General features: G+C 39.5%; 1 long non-coding RNA gene across 1 annotated transcript; it reads right to left on the reverse strand.

Moving 5' to 3' along the window:
* Positions 1–2922: 2922 nt before the first annotated feature.
* Positions 2923–5868, reverse strand: LOC110353422 (uncharacterized). Its single transcript, XR_002403891.4, has 2 exons — positions 5452–5868; positions 2923–3405 (listed from the first exon to the last, which is right to left on the reverse strand). It is a non-coding gene; the product is annotated as an uncharacterized lncRNA (long non-coding RNA).
* Between the last annotated feature and the right edge of the window lie 518 nt (positions 5869–6386).

Here is a 6386-nt window from a genome sequence, read left to right on the forward strand (position 1 = left end):
CATATAGCTTATCAGTTTCTCCTGAAAGCCTTCAATTTATTATTATTTTTTTTTTAATATGAGTGTGGCTGAGAAATCCATTATTTTAATCGTAGTAGGAAGGCCTCCCAAGGTCACAAAGGCCTGTTGCATAGCGGCTACTCACAGTCTTGTCCAGTACACAGCTCTGTAAGCAGCAGCCTCTACCTTCTGACAGATTCTGCTCTGGTCTTGACCATCCTAGCACCGGTCAATACACAAAAATACTTTTCTACACACCTGAACCCTGTACGCAGCTCACTTCACTGCCTTAGTCATTTTACCTCATATTGTTTTCCTCTTTGGTAGTAATAAATTAGACAATCATTACAAGCAAGAGGATTATGAAGATAATTAATAAATGAGGTTGCTGAAGGATTTATTGTTCTGGCCTGATCCTGGACTAGCTTCCCTGAGAAAGAGCATCATCTAGCTCACATTCACCAGTAATTAACTTTGTCTGTAATGCATTGTAAATACTGCTTTAAATACTGTACTATTTAGCTCATGAGATGAGATTCAATAGTAGCAACTTAAATAGGATTCTTGTGCTACCACTTTTCTTCTCCTTCCCTTAATTCCTTTTATCCTTAACTTCTTTTAAGGTATACACATAGCAAAAATTGGCAAAGACATCTGAACGTGTTTGCAAGATTAAAGCCTTAAACAGGGATTCCCTATGGGGGAATTCACAGAATCACAGAATGTTAGGGTTTGGAAGGCACCTTGAAAGAGCATCAGACAAAAAATGCACTCCTTCAGGGGACAGCCGTGACTGACCTGTGCTGGGGTAGAGCCATTTTCTATTACTGCAGTGGCATAAAGAGACAAACACTCAGCTACGGAACACTAGCAGAAAATTTCTTTGGCTTACAGCAGAATCTGCTGCTGTAGATGCTCTGTCCCACCCACTATGTTTCTATCCATGGAAACTCAATGACAAGATGTAATTTGTCTAGATGTCACCAACATCATTCACACGAGTTTTTGCTATATTCCATCTATAGACAAAGAGAAGCAAAGGAAGGCAGAGCAGGATCAAAGTGCTGATATTCCTCACTCCTAAACTCAGTCTTTTGCTGATGCAGAATTCACAAGGGAACCCATCTCAGCAGAACAACAAAATCTGTGGATATCTGCTCTCCTGGCACTGGTGAATATAAACCCCCCCAATGGTTCAAACTCCCTGTATCATGTGGGATCTATTGAGCCATGATCTGCCCCAACTCATTAGTCTGTGCATCTGGTTAAGCTAACCAAAACCTGCTTGATGAGAACAAAATGGGTGTATGTTCACTGTATAGGCAGAGCCTATTCTGTTGGTGGAGCAAATGCTGCAATAGAAAAACTATAAAAGCGCAAGAGAAGATGTCTACTCAACTGATACTGAGACAGATAAACTCTCCCCTTCCTTTTCTGGTGTTGTCAACAGATGGGAGCTATAGTTTTAGCTGGACTTTGGGACTTATTTCCTATCAGAGATATCTACTAGGCTATGGCTATCTCTAAGAAGAGGTTTGTAAAATTTCATTACTTCAGTTGTTTAAAATGAAACTAGACAAAGCCTTGAGTTTGCCATCATGGAGTACACGGGCAGAAAAAATCCTTATGCTCCTAATGGAGTTTGTAGTGTAGAGTCATGAGTGGCCAGGTGTTTAGCATTTATAGTGGTCCAGAAGTATTAATTTGTGTATTTCGTCTAACGTCTAGAAATGCAGTGATTTGGAAACATCCAAAAAAAAGTAATTATAAAAGCTGGCTATAATTTCAGTTCAATTTATATAACACATTAAACAAATACCCTATTTTCTAAAATCAAGACTTCCCTTTGTCAGAAATTTGTTTTAGGTACAGCATTGCATACTTGTTCTCCTTAAATTTCAATGTTTACAAATTGAGTATGAACAGTTAATAGGAAATTTGAAGACATTAAGAAGATTGAGGCAGAATAATTTTTAGTTGTATTTTTGAATTTGTATATCAACCCCGCCTGTTAAACTACACAGGCTACTTGAAACTTTTCCTTAAAAATGAGGAGGATGTTCCTAGATTGCACAAATTAAATTCCACTAAAATTTGCATTCTGCCCACCAGTCTCTCCTGCAGTTGATTGAATGCCTTTGCTTCTAGTTCTAAGCTGTTGCAACTTTTGTTCTTTACACAGCAATTTGAAGGAACCACTCCAGGCATTATTGAGTCTGTTTACTAAAAACCTGCATGAATGAGATCTGAAGAACACTGTTTCCACTCTTCCACTGTAAGGAGAGCACTATATGCCACCAAAGGGTCCCCAAATTCCTCAGTGTTGTAAAAGGATACCCCTGGATCCCCCAATACTCCGCTAAAATGCATCTGTTGTGTTCTTCTCTGGGGATGCCTATGCTTCAGCTATGAGAAAATTGGCCATCATAGAAAAGTCATTTAAGTATTTTGAGATTTTTATACTATAGCCACTACATAAAATTGTACCCCAATCATGAAAGGTAAACAAGGCTTCTTATAAAACAGGCCTACCAGAGTAAATATATTTGACTGAATGCTTAACACAGGACACTGCACCACAGTTTGGGTAGGAAATATCCATGATTTAATTCTGTCAACCTCTATTAGAGGCTTTGTGCCACATACTCTATATTACCCTCATGCCCCCATTCCTCTTCCATCAAATGCATTTACTGTCCCAGCAACAGAAGGCTGGGGGTGGATAAAAAATGTGCCTGCACAGCTAGAAGTGCTTCGATGCCATTGTAATGTGGGCATAAAATCAAGGAACATATGTAGAGGCAGCTGCTCGCAGTTGTGAAGGCATGTAAAAAATATGGGACTGTTGAAAAACTTTGATAGATTTTATAACTGGGGGACTATATATTTTTATTGTATACTATGTGAACCCACAAAAAGTGATGCTTTCCTTTAGTACATTTATTCATTGCTCGTTTACAGCAGAGTAATTCCATCATGCAACAAACTGGAAGGTTTATGTCTAGTCTCTTTACCAGGAGTTATAAGTTCAGTGCACTAAATCTGTCTGACAGGGAAACCAGACAGTGACAAGGACTGGGGGCATCTCAGAGAAGGCTGAAAGCATGTCTTTCTTTGTGGTAGTCACCTCTCTAGACATCTTTCAGTTCCCTGCACATAGCTTGTGAAAGGAAATAGGAAAACTTTTCTTTTTTGTCTGGACGAGGTATCCTGGAGAAGATGGTTTGAGGGAAGGCTAGAGACCAAGTCTGAAGTTCTTCTGTGAAACAGTAAGCTGGTACACATTTAATCCTCCTGGTTATCTTGCCAGTGCAGTCCAATTTTTATATTTCTTCAGAGAAGATGCATATACCTCTACAGATTTTCAGAGAACTCACTTCCTCATTTGGTAGATGAGATTGCTGCCTTTGAAGAAGAGTTAAGATGAAGTGACTACCGCAACAGAAAATATGTCCTATAAAACATGCTAAACTCAGCAATGTTCAAGACATTTCTCTTCCAAAGCAATCCAGAAGATACAACTTTAGAAACAGAGTTAACCAAAGTAGAGGACTAGCAAAGAAGAAACAACACAGAGAAACACGGCGAAACTCTTGAAATAGTAAGGATTATATGTTTTGGGGTCAACATTATATTTTAATGCCACTAACCCTGTCCTGGAAGTTTGGCTTTTGAGTTTAGCATGGGCAGCAAAAAGCCCTCAGTGTATAAGCATGCCACTACAGAATAGATATCACAACCTCATCTTGTATGAGGCTTTAAGACAGAAACACCTAATTCCCATCAATCTCTTGATGTGCAAAATGAGTAAATAAGGAGGAATTGATACCTTGTAGAGAAACCATAAGGATTACCTAACATGTTCAATGCACTTGTAAAGTTTATGCACTTCATTACAAATTGAGCCCTTCCAGAGAGGGGAGGAAGTAAAGTCTAATTATTATTTCTACATCTGTCACTCATGCTCTAATTTGTTAATTGACATAAAATACCAGATGGAGAAACTGAGATGTCTGATAGGAAGAGTGAGCTTTGTGGCACCTTTGTACAATATTCTGTCTAGTTTTAGTGACAAAGCAAGTAAGAGCTCAGGCATAGAAAGAAGCAACAGTAGGAGTCATAGGAGTTTATGGCGATGGGTCTCCATTAAATCATCAGGGTGTGCTCTATTTAAAATCAATGGAGCAATTATTATGGTTTAACTTCATCCATCAGACCAATAGTTTGTAGAACCTGTCAAGAAACTGTTTCTTTGCACAAAAGAGGCAGGTGCAAATCTCTGCTTTTGACATAAATTTTAACTTATTGAAAAGTTTGTGTACACAAATGCAGGTAATTCCCCTATAACAGAAGGAATAATCACTAGGAAAAGTCATATCCATGGTGTGGGTAAACAAGCAAACAAATACTCCCCACTAACTCTGTTATCTTCTCCCACCAGTAACACCACAAAATCACAAATACATAGAAAAATGTACCACCTGGTTATGGATTTGGAATTCAGACTAGATTAAGTCAAAAATCAGGCACCATTTTAAAGAAGTCTGATGAACTACATAAAACATTTAGACACTCTTGATATAATATCAAACCACTATCACTGGTAGTTTCGCGAACAGAAAATAAGCAATGTGCCTTTATCTGAAAAGTGATATACAAAGTAGAATTAATTGTTAGTAATTTGTAGTGCAACTACATCACATTTTTCTGTGGATAACTGGAGATTTTCTGTCTCCAAGAATTAAATTCCCAGTACTTTTACCAATTTAAAAAATCTTTCTTCTTTTTCAGAAAATACACTATCAAAGCATGGTAGAAATTATGTTAGATTTCCTTCTCACTTTCCTTCCTCCAGATGCTATCATCCCAAACTAACCTAAAGACTGACAGACTTTTCTTATCAGTGCTATATTTTACCTGGTTCTTTGCTGTCTTTGAGACTGTATCAGAAAAACAGGTAGAACATTTATTCACTGCTGCTGATATAATTCTGATCTTTTTAATCTCTGTCTCTTTTTCTTTCTTATTATCAAAATGCCACTGGTTAATTTACATCCCAAAAGCACCTTGAAGATGTAAAATCCATTGTATGTGCTACATATTTACAGCACAGCAGAGAGTCAGTCCAGTTCAGCATTCAGCAGTACCATTGCAAGCATGCTGCTAAAATGGAAGTTGCATGTGCTTTGTCTCCATGTGCTCCAAACAGGCTAATGTTAACTTTCTGTCCTCCAGAATCCTCATAATTCAACATCTACTACATTTGGTGAAATACCTACTTGTGTCTAAAGTCGGAAGGCTGTTTCTGTCTTCCCCATCACGTGGTCAAAATCACAAATTCCCCCTCCAAAGGAACAATCTTGGCTTGTCATAAGATTAAGAGCATGAATAATTGTTATTTCTAATTCAGTACCATCAAGACCTGAGCATTACAAGCCTTCGATGTCTTACCTCTCTCAGGGTCTTTGGTGTTAACTCATTTCTCAACCGTTCAGTGATCCAGAGAAAGCAGCCCAGCCAATTCTCTTTGAAAGTGGGTGGAGGCAGCCAGCTGAATAATTGTGCATGGCATCAGATAGGGTGGATCTCTTGAACCTAGCATTACTTGGTAAGGAGCAGCAAGGGCTAGCAGCTCATCAAAAGCTGGGAGGATTCAAGCAGGGTCCAAGGAGGTGCCTCCATAAGCTGTGGGAATACCAAGGGGCATTAACCCACAGGAGCTGAGTTAGAGACAAGACCTGCAACAACCCCAGGCATGCCCAGCCCTTACAAAAGCCACAGGAGATAAAGCTGTGGTGTAAGGCTCAATGACCCAGACAGGGCTGAAGGTATACACCTGCATAGCACAGCTCAAAAAAAGAAGTAAAGCCCCATGCCTGAGCTGAAATAGAGCCCATGGGCCTATGGGCAGCGAGAAGGTGGGAGGGGGGCAGATAGGGCTTCCAGGTGAGGCTGATCTGGGACATTAATGCTTGTGAGTATCCTCCCAGCCCTGACACCGGTGCTGCCCTTAATTCATCTTAGAATTTGGCAAAATCTGTGATGCTTTCAAAAGTATCCACTGGCTCTAAGGAATCAAATTTATGACTCTGTGCAGTTTTGCATCAGTTCTCAAACATCGGCATTATTCATCTGGCCCTCATCAGTATATTGAGCTCTAGGGAAGCTTTACAATACTGTCAAAATATATTACTTGCTGCATCTTTACAGTTTATAGGTCAAACCATTGTCCTCGCTTTACAGGTAGGATTTCAAGGCTCAGGCAGACTGCTGGCATGTCTGTACTGTGCAATGAAGTGTGAAACATACCTCCTTGAGGTAGCAATGTTCATGGCTGCTTGAGAACCAGAAACAGTACTTCCAGCACAGCCTCTGAACAAGTAAGC

Source organism: Anas platyrhynchos, chromosome 5, assembly GCF_047663525.1.
Source record: "Anas platyrhynchos isolate ZD024472 breed Pekin duck chromosome 5, IASCAAS_PekinDuck_T2T, whole genome shotgun sequence".
Classification (NCBI taxonomy): Eukaryota; Metazoa; Chordata; class Aves; order Anseriformes; family Anatidae; genus Anas; species Anas platyrhynchos.